Genomic DNA, 14,191 nt, shown 5'->3' on the forward strand with positions numbered 1-14,191 from the left:
GACTGACAAGACTGCCTTTGCCGAGAGTCAGCTGGTGACCTAACGTCAAGGTAAGAGACCCGTTGAGAAGTACTGTTCTGACTTTAGGAAGTGGTGTGTAGCTTCTCGGTGGAATGACCCTGCCTTGAGGTGCCAGTTTAGATTGGGTCTGTCGAACACTCTGAAAGATCTGTTAGTTAGTTATCCCTCTTCTGACTCTCTAGATCAGGTTATGGCTTCAGCGGTACGTCTTAACCGACGTCTCAGGGAACGACGACTTGAACGTTTTTGTGCATTCTCCTCTGGCTCCCCTATGATGGCCCACGAGGTTCCGTTGCTTCGTTCTTCCACGGAAAACTCGGATGAACCAACGCAACTCGGGGCCTCCATGTCTACCCAACAACGTAGAGAGCTCCGCAGGAAGAATGGTCTCTAATTCTACTGTGGGGATGACAAGCATCAAGTGAACGACTGTCCTAGACGTAAGAATAAGCAGCCGGAAAAATTCCGCGCCTAAGTGGCCATCGGGGAGGTCGCTTGGGCACACAGGTATTTCCCGTATACATGAAACCTAATAAGATCTTTCTTCCCTTTCAGGTCTCTTTTGAGGGTAGGTCTGCCACCGGCAGTGCCTTCGTGGATTCAGGGTATTCTGCTAATATTATGTCTGTGGAATTTGCTATGTCTCTAGCCATGCCATTGATTGATTTGCCTAGACCTGTCCCGGTAGTGGGTATCGACTCCACCCCACTTGCTAATGGTTATTTTACACAGCATACCCCTGTTTTTTAACTCAATGTGGGCTCCATTCATTCGGAGCAGTGTATGGTGTTGGTGATGCAGGGATTATCGTCCGATTTGGTTTTAGGCCTTCCTTGGTTGCAGATGCATAATCCCACGTTTAACTGGAATACCGGGATCTTACTAAATTGGGTAATGAATGCATGACGTCCTGTTTTTCTATTAATTTGCTTTCTCTCATTGAGGGGGTGAACACTCTACCTGAGTTTTTTCTAAAAAAGCTTTTCGAAGAGTTACCTCCTCATAGAGAGTACGATTGCGCAATCGATTTGGTACCAGGAGCTAAGCTCCCTAAAGGTAGGATATTTAATCTCTCTTGTCCCGAGCCATGAGAGAATATATCCAGGAAAGCCTGGCCAAGGGTTACATTCGTCCCTCTACTTCTCCGCTAGGTGCTGGCTTCTTCTTCGTAGGGAAGAAGGGGGCTGGTCTTAGGCCGTGTTTGATCTTCGGGGGGCTTACAACCTTATCCGAATCAGAGAAGGGGATGAGTGGAAGACTGCGTTTAACACGCCCAAAGGTTATTTCGAATACCTCGCCTTGCCCTTTGGGTTGTGTAATGCTCCCGCGGTCTTCCAGAATTTCATAAATGAGATTTTAAGAGACTACCTGGGGGTATTTCTTGTAGTGTACCTTGATGATATACTTGTGTTTTCCAAGGACTGGTCCTCTCACATTGAGCATGTCAGGAAGGTGCTCCTGGCCCTTCTGGAAAACAAACTCTTTGCTAAAACCGAAAAATGTGTGTTTGGGGTGCATGAGATAAAATTTTTGGGTCAAATCCTCACTCCTAACGAATTCCGCATGGACCCTGCCAAGGTTCAGGCTGTGGCTGAATGGGTCCGACCTGCCTCTCTGAAGGCTTTACAGTGCTTCCTGGGGTTTGCTAATTATTATAAGAGATTTATTGCTAACTTCTCGGTCATCGCTAAGCCTCTTACGGACCTCACTCGCAAAGGTGCCGATCTCCTCCACTGGCCTCCGGAGGCGGTAGAGGCTTTTGAGGTCCTTAAGAGGTGCTTTATCTCTGCCCCAGTGCTGATTCAGCCTAACTAGATGGAGCCATTCATCGTGGAGGTTGACGCCTCCGAGGTGGGAGTAGGTGCTGTCTTGTCCCAGGGTACTAGGTCTCTCACCCATCTCCGTCCCTGTGCCTACTTCTCCAGGAAGTTCTGCCCCACTGAGAGTAACTATGATGTTTGCAACCGCAAACTCTTAGCCATTAAATGGGCATTTGAGGAGTGGCGCCACTTCCTGGAGGGGGCTAGGCACCAGGTAACAGTCCTCACCGACCACAAAAATCAGGTTTTTTTACAATCTGCCCGGAGGTTAAACCAGAGACAAGCTCGATGGGCATTGTTTTTTACTAGATTCAACTCTGTGGTCACCTATAGGGCTGGGTCTAAAAGTATTAAAGCTGATGCGCTGTCGCGTAGCTTCATGGCCAGCCCTCCTCCGGAGGATCCTGCTTGTCTTTTGCCCCCAGGTATAATCATATCCTCTATTGATTCTGACTTAGTCTCCGAAATTGCGGCTGATCAAGGTTCAGCTCCCGAGAACCTTCCTGAGAACAAGCTGTTTGTTCCCCCGGCTAATGGTACTCAGGGAGAATCATGACTCTGCACTATCTGGCCATCCAGGCATCCTGGGTACCAAGCACCTCATTTCTAGAACCTATTGGTGGCCTGGGTTGCTTAAAGACGTTAAGGCATACGTCGTCGCTTGTGAAGTTTGTGCTAGGTCCAAGACTCCCAGGTCCCGACTAGCGGGCTTACTATGTTCTTTGCCCATTCCCCAGAGACCTTGGACCCATATCTCCATGGATTTTATCACCGATCTGCCTCCATCTCAAGGCAAGTCGGTGGTGTGGGTTGTAGTAGACCGCTTCAGTAAGATGTGCCACTTTGTGCCCCTCAAGAAACGACCCAATGCCAAGACGTTAGCTACCTTGTTTGTCAAACACATCCTGCGTCTCCATGGGGTTAATGTCAATATTGTTTCTGACAGAGGGGTACAGTTTGTTTCATTGTTTTGGAGGGCTTTCTGTAAGAAGTTGGAGATTGATCTGTCCTTCTCCTCGGCCTTCCATCCTGAAACTAATGGCCAAACCGAGAGGACTAATCAGTCTCTAGAACAATATTTAAGGTGTTTTATCTCTGACTGCCAAGAGGATTGGGTCTCCTTCATTCCCCTCGCCGAATTTTCCCTCAATAACTGGGTCAGTAACTCGTCAGGGGTCTCCCCCTTTTTCTGTAATTTTGGATTTAATCCACGGTTCTCCTCCATTTCACCTGGTGGTTCCAACAATCCCGAGGTAGATGTCGTTCATCGGGAACTGTGCACAGTCTGGGCCCATGTTCAGAAGAACCTAGAGGCGTCCCACAGCATACAAAGGTCTCAGGCAGATAGAAGATGTTCTGCTAACCCCTTGTTTGTGGTCGGGGATCTGGTGTGGCTGTCTTCAAAAAATTTGCACCTTAAAGTTCCATCCCAAAAATTTGCTCCCTGGTATATAGGGCTGTACAAGGTCATTGAGGTCCTTAACCCTGTCTCCTTCCGGCTGGAGTTGCCCCCGTATTTTCAAATACACAACGTGTTCCATGCCTCCCTCCTTAAATGCTGCTCCCCGTCCTTGGCTAACTCGAGGAAACCTCCGGTCCCTGTTCTTACCCCTGAAGGGGTAGAATTCGAGGTGGCCACGATTGTAGACAGGAGGATGGTCCAAGGCTCCCTCCAGTACCTGGTCCATTGGAGAGGATACGGGCCTGAGGAGAGAACTTGGGTACCCGCCCGGGATGTTCACGCCGGGTTATTGCTCAGGAAGTTCCATCTTCGGTTCCCCAACAAGGCAGGCCCACCTAGGAAGGGTCCAGTGGCCCCTCATAAAAGGAGGGTACTGTGAAGGATTTGCCTGACACAGCTTCTGTGTCGACGCCCGTGGTTAATCAGCCTGCATCTGTTCCTAGGTCTGCTAGAGTGACTCGATCTGCTACCACTCAGGCTGGTAGGCTGAGGAGTGGGAGAGCCTATCGCAGACTGGCCAGACGGTTCTAGCTCCCACCCTTGGTCTACTTATACCTTCATTTGCTGCTTGTTTATTGCCTGTGATTCTCTTGTTTTCCTGGCTCTGCTGTTCCTGCTGTTACCATTGACCTCTGCTTCATATTGTCCCTGGCTTGACTGACTATTATCCTGCTCTGCATTTGTTACCACGTACACTCCTGGTTTGACACGGCTTGTCCACTACTCTGTTGCTCACGGTGTCGCCATGGGCAACTGCCCCACATTCCTTTGCTTTTGTGTTCCCTTGTCTTGTTTGTCTTTCATGCACATATTGAGCGTAGGGACCGTCGCCCAGCTGTACACCGTCGCCTAGGACGGGCTGTGCAAGTAGACAGGGACTGAGTGGCGGGTAGATTAGGGCTCACCTGTCTGTCTCCCTATCCAGACATTACATATATATACATATATGTGTGAAAAAATGAAACAGGGTAAGAGCAGCACTGTGACAAATAACAAAGTTGGTCGGTGCTATGCTTCAAAAATAAGGAGTGACATCTCCCTATATGATGAATATCCAAGAAATAAAGCGCACGGAAGCAGCATCTGTGAGTGTTGATTCCGTGCTCTTTATTTCTTGGATATATATGTGTGTGTGTGTGTGTGTGTGTATGTATGTATGTATGTATGTATATATATATATATATATATATATATATATATATATATATATATATATGTGTGTGTGTGTGTGTGTGTGTGTGTGTATATGTCACGATCTGTAGTATGAGATACAGGATACAGATAGCAGGTACGGGAACACTGGGAACAGGATAACACTAAGCGACCATTTGCAAGACTAACACGGGTATACACAACAACGCTCAGGCAATGAGTGAAAGGACAGAGCCCTTTTTATAGTCATTGTTTAATAGATGATTATTTTTCCTTTAAGGCCGGGCCCGAGTGTGCGCATGCACCCTAGGGGACACAGCAGAACCTGGGGAGTATATGCGGGCCAGCGTTCACAGATCCATGGTTGCGGCCGTCGGGGAGTGAGTAATCACGACAGTCTGCGGCTGTGAACGCTACAGTATCTCCCCTCTTACGCCCCCTCTTTTTGGGACCAGAGCAAGAGAGGAACTTTTTTATGAGGGCACTCCTTGGCGTTCACACCCTTCTTGGTAAGGTTAGAGATGGGAGCCGTCAATGTTGAGAAGTTTGGCATAATCTGACGGTAGAAGTTGGCGTATCCCAAAAAACGCTGACCGAAGGCCCTGAGGACGTGGCCATTCCAGGGCGGACTTTACTTTCTTAGGATCCATCTTGAGACCTTGATCCGAGATGATGTAGCCCAGGAAGGACAGAGAGTTATTTTCAAAGATGCACTTCTCCAGCTTGGTATACAGACGGCTCTCCCTTAATCACAGTAGAATTAGACGAACATGCCTCTGATGAGGCGTCGGATCTGGAGAGAAAGTCAGAATATCATTGAGATAGACCACAACACAGACAAAGAGAAGATCTCGGAAGATATCATTGACAAATTCCTGGCACACCGCGGGAGCGTTACACAGACCGAAGAGCATCACCAGGTATTCTTACTGCCTCGAGTGTACGCCGTCTTGCACTCATCACCTTGACGGATTCGGTTTAAATCGTAAGCTAACGCAAGTATAGTTTAGAGAAGATCTTAGCTCCTCGTATGCGGTCAAATAGTTCAGAAATTAGTGGCAATGGATATTTGTTCTTGTCGTGACTTTATTGAGACCATGGTAGTCAATGGCAAGGCCGAAGAGATACGTCTTTTTTTATGACAAAGAAGAACCCGGCCCCGGCCGGGAGGAGTATTTTTGTATGAAACCCCTCTCCAGATTCTCCTTGATATAGGCCGACATAGTCTTTGGTAAGGATAGAGGGTATACCCGACCACAGGGAGGGGACGCATTTGGAACCAGTTCAATGGGGCAGTCATATGCCCGGTGTGGAGGAAGAATCTCAGCTTCCTTCTTGCTGAACACATCCGCAAACTGGGAGAAATGAGGGGGTAATCCTGCCAATGACTGAGACAGAGGAGGCTGGACAGGATGGATCTGTAACAGACAGCGGCTGCCGCATTTGGAGCCCCATTGGAGAACTTCTCTGGAATTACAGTCCAGGACTCGGGCATGTAGTTGGAGCCAAGGCAGGCCCAGTAGAACAGGATTGACGGCTTTAGGCAATACAAGAAATTAAATTAGTTCCGAATGAAGGGCTCCAACTTTGAGCTTCAGCTGCTTGGCTTCAGATATGTTTGGGTCGGGCAGAGGCAGTCCATTCACCGAGGCAACAGCCAAAGACGTCTCCAGAGGGACTATGGGCAACTGGAGAATATACACTAGGTCTTTTTGGATGAAGTTTGCTGCGGACCCTAAGTCCGGATATGCAGAGACCCGGTGCGTCTTTTCACCAGACACTATGGTCACGGGAATGGACAGTGCTGAGGAGAACTTTCTATCTAGCACCGTTCCACCTAGGGTTGTCTCTGCAGCCAATCCTAGGCATCAGAGTTTATTTTGCTTCTGAGGGCACAAACGCACAACATGGCCTCTGAGGCCGCAATACAGACAAAGTCCTGAAGTGCGTCTGTGGTGTTTCTCCTGGGCAGACAGTCCACCTGTCCACCCGCACCGGTTCACCTGCATAGGCTCCTCTGGTGGGAAAACTGCTGAGGGCAACAAGGATTGCTGGATGATAGGGGCCAGCTTAGGGAATCTTCTCTCCCGATGAACCTCTTGGGATCGCTCCCGGATCCTCATGTCAATCCGGGTGGCTAGAAGTATAAGGTCATCCAGGGTAGGTGGCAGATCACGAGCAGCAAGCTCGTCTTTAATTTTAGGAAACAGTCCCTGCCAGAATGTAGCCACCAAGGCCTCGTTGTTGCAGGACAGCTATGCCACCAGGGTGCGGAACTAAATGGCGTACTCGCCGACAGAGGTGTTGTCCTGGTGAAGGGTCAGAAGAGATGCAGCTGCTGAGGAGACTTGTCCAAGTTCCTCAAATACTGTGTGAAAAGTCTGTAGGAAACACTGGAAGTTATGGGTATCTGGTCATTGAGTAGTGAGACTATAAATGCGATCCTTGGGCCATCAGTAGGAAATGCTCTGGCATGTAGACTGAAGTGGTTCTGGCACTGGTTCAGAAATCCACTGCAGGTCCTTGGGTCTCCGTCGTAGCAAGGAGGTAGTGGCAGCGAGAATCGTGAGTCATCACTGGTACTGACAGGAGGTGTAGCAGGAGGAACAGCCAGCACAATAGGAATGGAAGCTGAGATTACTGCTGCTTGTGCATCCAGCTGATGTGTAATGGCGTTCACCACCAGGAGGAGTTGGTCCTGTCATAATTGGCAGACTAGCATATCCGCATGCATGTCTTGTGATGTCGTCACGATCTTGGGTTGACAAGCGGGGTCCATGGCCTGAGCGTACTGTCAGAATCTGTGGGTATGTGAACCCACTGGGATGTACCGTCTTAGCGGGATAGCAGCTGGCCAAACAGTGTACCAAGTCAATGTCTATATAATCCAAGCACAAGGGTACCTGTAGCAGTTCAGACAGTAGTAAAGGCTAGGCTCAGATGGGACCTTGGCAGCAGACACCAGGCGTGGTGTAACACCGCAGGTTTGACCGATGGCACAACGCGACTCCAACTTTCTAAGGCACAGGAACAATGGCAGCACGGGATACAGGATACAGGTAGCAGGTACGGGAACTCTTGGAACAGGATAACACTAAGGGACCATTTGCAAGACTAACACGGGTAAACACAACAAGGGAATGAGGCAATGAGTGAAAGGGCAGAGCCCTTTTTATAGCTCAGGGTGATCATGGGTTAATAGATGATTATTTTCATGTGCGCTCTTGCCCTATAGGACACAACAGAAAGGAGCGGTAGTCAGTACTGGCGTCTCCTGGGGAGGAGATGCGACCCAGCGCTCACAGATCCATGGCTGCTGCCGTTGGGGGGTGAGTATTCCCGACATTCTGCGGCCATTTACGTCACAGTATATATACATATCTATGGGTGTGTGTGTGTGCATATGTGTGTGTGTATGTGTATGTATACATATATATATATATATATATATATGTGTGTGTATGTATACATATATATGTGCGTGTGCGTGCGTGTGTGTGTGTTTATATATGCGTGTGTGTATATATATATATATATACATATATGTGTGTGTGTATATATATATATATATATATATATATATATGTGTGTATATACATATATATATAAATATATATATAGGTGTGTATATATCTGTATATATAAATGTGTGTGTGTATGTGTATATATATATATATATATATATATATATATATATTTCCTGATCGTCCTTTCGGCAGCACACGAATGAGATATTATCTCCCTGGGTGTAATTAGAAGAGAACAGGTTAACAAGCAATAACCAATTAACTAGAAATGCAAGAACCTCCTATATATGGCCTAGAGAAACCCCACCTACTTGTAAGTTTACAAGATTACAGGTAGGTCTCCTTTGGAGTTCTTATTTATTTAGTTATTTATCTGTCATGCCGGGCTGTATACCAGAAGAGTTTTAGGTCCCTCGTCCCGAAGGGCCATTATGCCCACTTGTTTTTTGGTTTTTTTCTTTGATTTCATTTAAAGTCTATGGCTGTGCATGCATCTGCTGCACCTGTGTGTGTCCTACTGGCATATGTGTTGTGGACACACAAATACACCAGTGTCCTGCTTAGGCAGCTGTACATGGTTTTCCCTTCTCTATGCACTTCCTTGGAATCGTGCAAAGAAGGTGCCGGTGTTTGATCATCCGACTCCGGGCAAAGACGGCGCGTGCATGATCTCGCTTCTCGTGGGATTACGCCATCTAAAGTAATCCCTTGCTTGTTTTTTTTTCCGTATCGCGCGAATACACAGGATTTCAGAGGACATTTAAACTTTGGCGCTAAGTGTTTGATTACACCATTGCCTAAGCAGCAGAATCCTCGGTTACTGCAATGTGAGTAGCGTTCCTATGGGAGTCTGAAGGTCAGCTGAGGAAAAAGTTGTATGTATTTACTGTCGGTACTATATATTATAAACAGCGGTTGTTGCTCTTTTTTTCTTTTTACCAAAACTCTTAGTTTATACTTTCTGAATTTGGTTTTCTGTGCTCTATTTTCACTTCTATGTTGCATGTTCATAGCAGGTGTTGCCTCATTATCCTAAATGTCTCTCTCTCTGTTTTCTGCTAGATGTCCTTTTCCAGACATGTCAGTGGAAAGAGAAAGAGAAAATCTAGACATAGAATATGTGAAAAATGCAGCCAGCCCCTGTCTGAAGATTCAGCCTTAAATATATGTTCTGACACAGAGGAACAGGATCCTCAGAGGGCTGAAGCCCAATCCTTCTTTTCTTGGTTTAAAGAGCAACTTTCTTCCACATTTGAAGGGGTTAAATCTTCTCATAAAAAGAGGAAGTGTAACCCAGCCAGAGCAACTTCCCCATCATCCTCTAGTTTATCCCCATCGTCTGAAGGGGAATATATTTCTATTGATGAAGACTCTGATGATCCTGAGGATCTTTTTCTTCTCAAGAAAGAGAATTTGCCCCATCTCATTAAAGCAGTAAAAACCACTTTAGAGTCCAAGAAAGACCCAAAGGATGTCTAAAAAAGACAAGCTCTTTTACTTTCCTATCACTAAAGATAAAGGTCTTCCTGGTCACTCTGTCCTCACTGAATGCTTGCAGAGAGAGTGGACTAAGCTGGTAAAAAGTTTTTAACAAAGTGCAAGGTTTAAATCCACTTATAAAATTGATTCTCATTATTATTCTCATCAGAAGATTCTACCCTGCTTCCAGATTCTTTGAACAGGAAGGCTGATGGGTCATTAACCCCTTTCCGACATTTGTCGTAAATATACGTCATGGAAAGCCAGTGCTTCCCGCAAAATGTTGTATACTTACGTCAAATGTTTGGCACCGGCTCAGAAGCTGAGTCGGTGCCATAATCGCCGGATCTCAGCTGTATCTGACAGCTGACATCCAGCTGTAATGGCGGGGACCGAAATTAGCTTCGATCCCCGCCATTAACCCCTTAAGTGCAGCGCTCAAATGCGATCGCTGCACTTAAGGTGTTTGCAGCTCATCGGAACCCCAGCAATGAAATTGCCGGGGTTCCGGTGGCTGCAATGGCAACCTGAGGCTTAATACTGGCCTCCCAGTCTGCCTAGCACCGAAGCCGGTCAAGATCCGCCCGGCGGCGGAGCCTGATCGGCTTCCGTAGCTGCCGGCAAGATGGCGCCGGGTCAGGAGCTGATCCGGCGTCATCAGCGGTGGAAGTCAGCTGTACTGTACAGCTGACATCCACCTGTAACGGCAGGAACCGGAGCTAGCTCCGACCCCTGCCATTAACCCCTTCGACAGGCAATCAGGACTGGCGACTGCTGTTATGGCAACAGGAGACACAATGGTCTCCTGCTCTGCCATTACGGAAGCCGATTTAGGGACCGCCGGGAGGCGAAGCCTAATCGGCTTGCTGTCAGTGAATGACTGACAGATCTAAAACATTGCACTACATAGGTAGTGCAATGTATTAGAAAAAAAAAATCTGACTGTTGGACCTTCAAGTCCCCTAGTGGGACTTGAGAAAAAGTGTCAAAAAAAGTATAAAAAAGTGTCAAAAAAAGTGCAAAAAATAAAAGTTTGAAAACAATAAAAGTTTCAAGTAATCAAGTAAAACACAATCCCCCTTTTACTCTTATCAAGTCCTTTATTATTGAAAAATAATAATAAACCATATGTATTTGGTATCGCCACGACCGTAACAACCTGAGGTATCAAAATATTATATTATTTATTGCACGCGGTGAACAGCGTAAAAAAACTTTACCAGAGTTTCTGTTTTTTGGTCACTTTGCCCTACAAATATTAGAATAAAAAGTGATCAAAAAGTCGCACGTATCCAAAAATGGTACCTATAAAAACTATAGCTCGTCCCGCAAAAAACAAGCCCTCATACACCTCCGTCGACAAAAAAATTAAAAAGTTATGGTTCTCACAACTTGGCGACAGAAAAAATACATTCTTTTTACAAAAGTAATTTTATTGTGCAAAAAGTTGTAAAACATAAAAAAGTGCTATAAATTAGGTATCGCCGGTATCGTACTGACCCGCAGAATAAAGTTAACATGTAATTTATAACGCATGGTGAACGCTGTATAAAAAAAACGAAAAAAGCTGTGCCAGAATTGCGTTTTTTTGTTTACCTGGCATCCCAAAAAATAGGATAAAAGGTGATCAAAAAGTTGCATGTACCCCAAAATGGTACCAATAATAACTACAGCTCGTGCCGCAACAAACCAGCCCTCATACCACTACGTCTATGAAAAATAAAATTAGTTATGGCTCCAATAAGTCAGGAAATAAAAAAATATGCAGTTGTGCCCGAGGGGAACATTTCTTCTGTTTCAAGAGGCGATTTATCAAGGACCTAAAATTAGGGAACCAGGAAGGGGAGAGCCCAAACATATCCGCTGGGAGCGACGGTGCCCGTATTATACCAGGACAACACTTTCCCAGCAAAATTCCCCAAACTACAAAGGTGCGGAGTGTGGACCAAAAGGGGGATAAGAAATGACACCATCTATCAGTGCGACACTGGCCTGTGCAGAAAGGATTGCTTCACAGCGTAACACACATCTATGGATTATTTTATTATTATTTTTTACCCCATTATTATACCACCTGACTATGCCCCTTATATACTCCGCTCCGCTTACATGTACCCCCACATTATAAATGGAAACACCAGCAATACTCAAACAAATATAGTACCAAGCAAAATCCGCTCTCCAAAAGCCAAATGGTGCTCCCTCGGCTCTGAACCCTACAGCGTGCCCAAAGAGCAGTTTCCTTCAACATATATAGCATCGTCATACCCGGGAGAACCCTTTTAACATTTTTTGGGGTGTGTGTCTCCAGCGTCATAAGCTTGGCATTACATATTTGCCACTGAATGGCATATCTAGGGAAAAATATACATTTTTAATTTTCACCATCCGCAGTGCATTTATTTATGGAAAAGACCTGTGGGGTGAAAATGCTCACTAAACCCCTTAATAAATGCCTTGAGGGGTGCAGTTTCCATAATGGGGTCACTTCTCAGCGGTTTCTTTAAATTATTTCACATCTGAGCCTCTGCAGTTGTGAACCAATACTTTGTAAATCGCCAAATTAGGCCTCCACTCCGCATGGTACTCTTCACTCCTGAGCCCTGTCATATGTCCAGGCAAAAGATTAGGGTCACATGTAGGGTGTTTCTAAAACCGGGAAACACTGCATAATAATTAGAGAGCTGTCTTGTTATGGTGGCACAAGCCGGGCACCACATATTGGCATATCTATGGAAAAAAAATCCCATTTTCACTCTGCAACATCGAGTGCACACTCATTTCTACAAAACACCTGCAGGGTTAAAATGCTTACTACATCCCTTGGTAAATGCATTGAGGGGTATAGTTTTCAAAATGGGGTCACTTCTGGGGGGTTTCCACTGTTTTGGGCCCACAGGCGCCCAGAAACCAATCCAGCAACATCTGCACTCCAAATGGCGGTCCTTCCCTTCTGAGCCCTGCCGTTTGCCCAAACAGCAGTTTATGACCACATATGGGGTATTGCCGTACTCGGGAGAAATTGCTTTACAAATGTTGGTTTCTTTTTTTCCTTTATTTGTTGAGAAAATGAAAAAATTTGCGCTAAAGCTACGTCTTAATGAAGAAAAAGGATTGTTTTTATTTTCACTGCCCAATTCTAATAAGTTCTATGAAACATCTGTGGGGTCAAAACGCTCACTACACCCCTAGATGAATTCCTCAAGAGGTGTAGTTTCCTAAATGGAGTAACTTTTTGGGCGTTTTCATTGTCTTGTCCCCTCAGGGGCTTTGCAAATGTGACATGGCCTCCGCAAACCATTCCTGCTAAATGTGATCTCCAAAAGCCAAATAGCGCTCTTTCCCTTCTAAGCCTCGCCGTGTGTTCAAACAGCCGGTTATTACCACATGTGGGGTATTGTTTTACTCGGCAGAAATGGCTTTAAAAATTTTGTGGTGCTTTTTCTCCTTCAGTCCTTGTGGAAATGAGAAAAAATTAGCTAAACCTACATTTTCTTTGAAAAAATTTAGATTGTCATTTTCAGGGCCTACTTCCAATAATTTATGCAAAAAACCTGTGGTGTCAAAACACTCACTATACCCCTAGATAATTTCCTCAATGGGTGTAGTTTCCAAAATGGGGTCACTTGTGGGGGTTTTCCACTGTTTTGTCCCCTCAGGGGCTTTGTAAATGTGACATGGCCTCAGCAAACCATTCCTGCTAAATGTGAACTCCAAAAGCCAAATAGCGCTCTTTCCCTTCTCAGCCATGCCGTGTCTCCAAACAACCATTTATTACCACATGTGGGGTATTGTTTTACTCGGGAGAAATTGCGTTACAAAGTTTGCGGTGCTTTTTCTCTTTCAGTCCTTGTGGAAATGATAAAAAATTAGCTAAACCTACATTTTCTTTGAAAAAATTTAGATTGTAATTTTCAGGGCCTACTTCCAATAATTTATGCAAAAAACCTGTGGGGTCAAAACACTCACTACACCCCTATATAATTTCCTTGAGATGTGTAGTTTCCCAGATGGGGTCACTTTTGGGGGATTTTCACTGTTTTGGCACCACAAGAGCCCTTCAAACCTGACGTGGTGCCTAAAATATATTCTAACAATAATAAGGCCCCAAAATCCACTAGATGCTCCTTTGCTTCGGATGCCGGTGCTTCAGTCCATTAGCACGCTAGAGCCACATGTGGGATATTTCCTAAAACTGCAGAAACTGGGCAACAAATATTGAGTTGCATTTCTCTGGTAAAACCTTCTGTGTTATAAAAAAAATTGTATTAAAAATGTATTTCTGCAAAAAAATATGAAATTTGTAAATTTCACCTCTACTTTGCTTTAAAATGTGAAATGTGTAAAGAGTTAAGACATTTTCTAAATGCTGTTTTGAATACTTTGAGGGGTGAAGTTTTTAAAATGGGGTGACTTTTTGGGGGTTTCTAATATATAAGGCCCTCAAGGCCACTTCACAACTGAACTGGCCCCTGTAAAAATAGCCTTTTGAAATTTTCTTGAAAATGTGAGAAATTGCTGCTAAAGTTCTAAGCCTTGTGATGTCATAGAAAAATAAAAGGATGTTCAAAAAACGATGCCAATCTAAAGTACACACATGCGGGATGTTAATTAGCAAGAATTTTGTGTATTATAACTGCCTGTCTTACAAGCAGATACATTTAAATTTAGAAAAATGCTAATTTTTGCAATTTTTTGCTAAATTTTGGTGTTTTTCACAATTAAATACT

Source organism: Rhinoderma darwinii, chromosome 4 (assembly GCF_050947455.1).
Source record: "Rhinoderma darwinii isolate aRhiDar2 chromosome 4, aRhiDar2.hap1, whole genome shotgun sequence".
Lineage (NCBI taxonomy): Eukaryota > Metazoa > Chordata > Amphibia > Anura > Rhinodermatidae > Rhinoderma > Rhinoderma darwinii.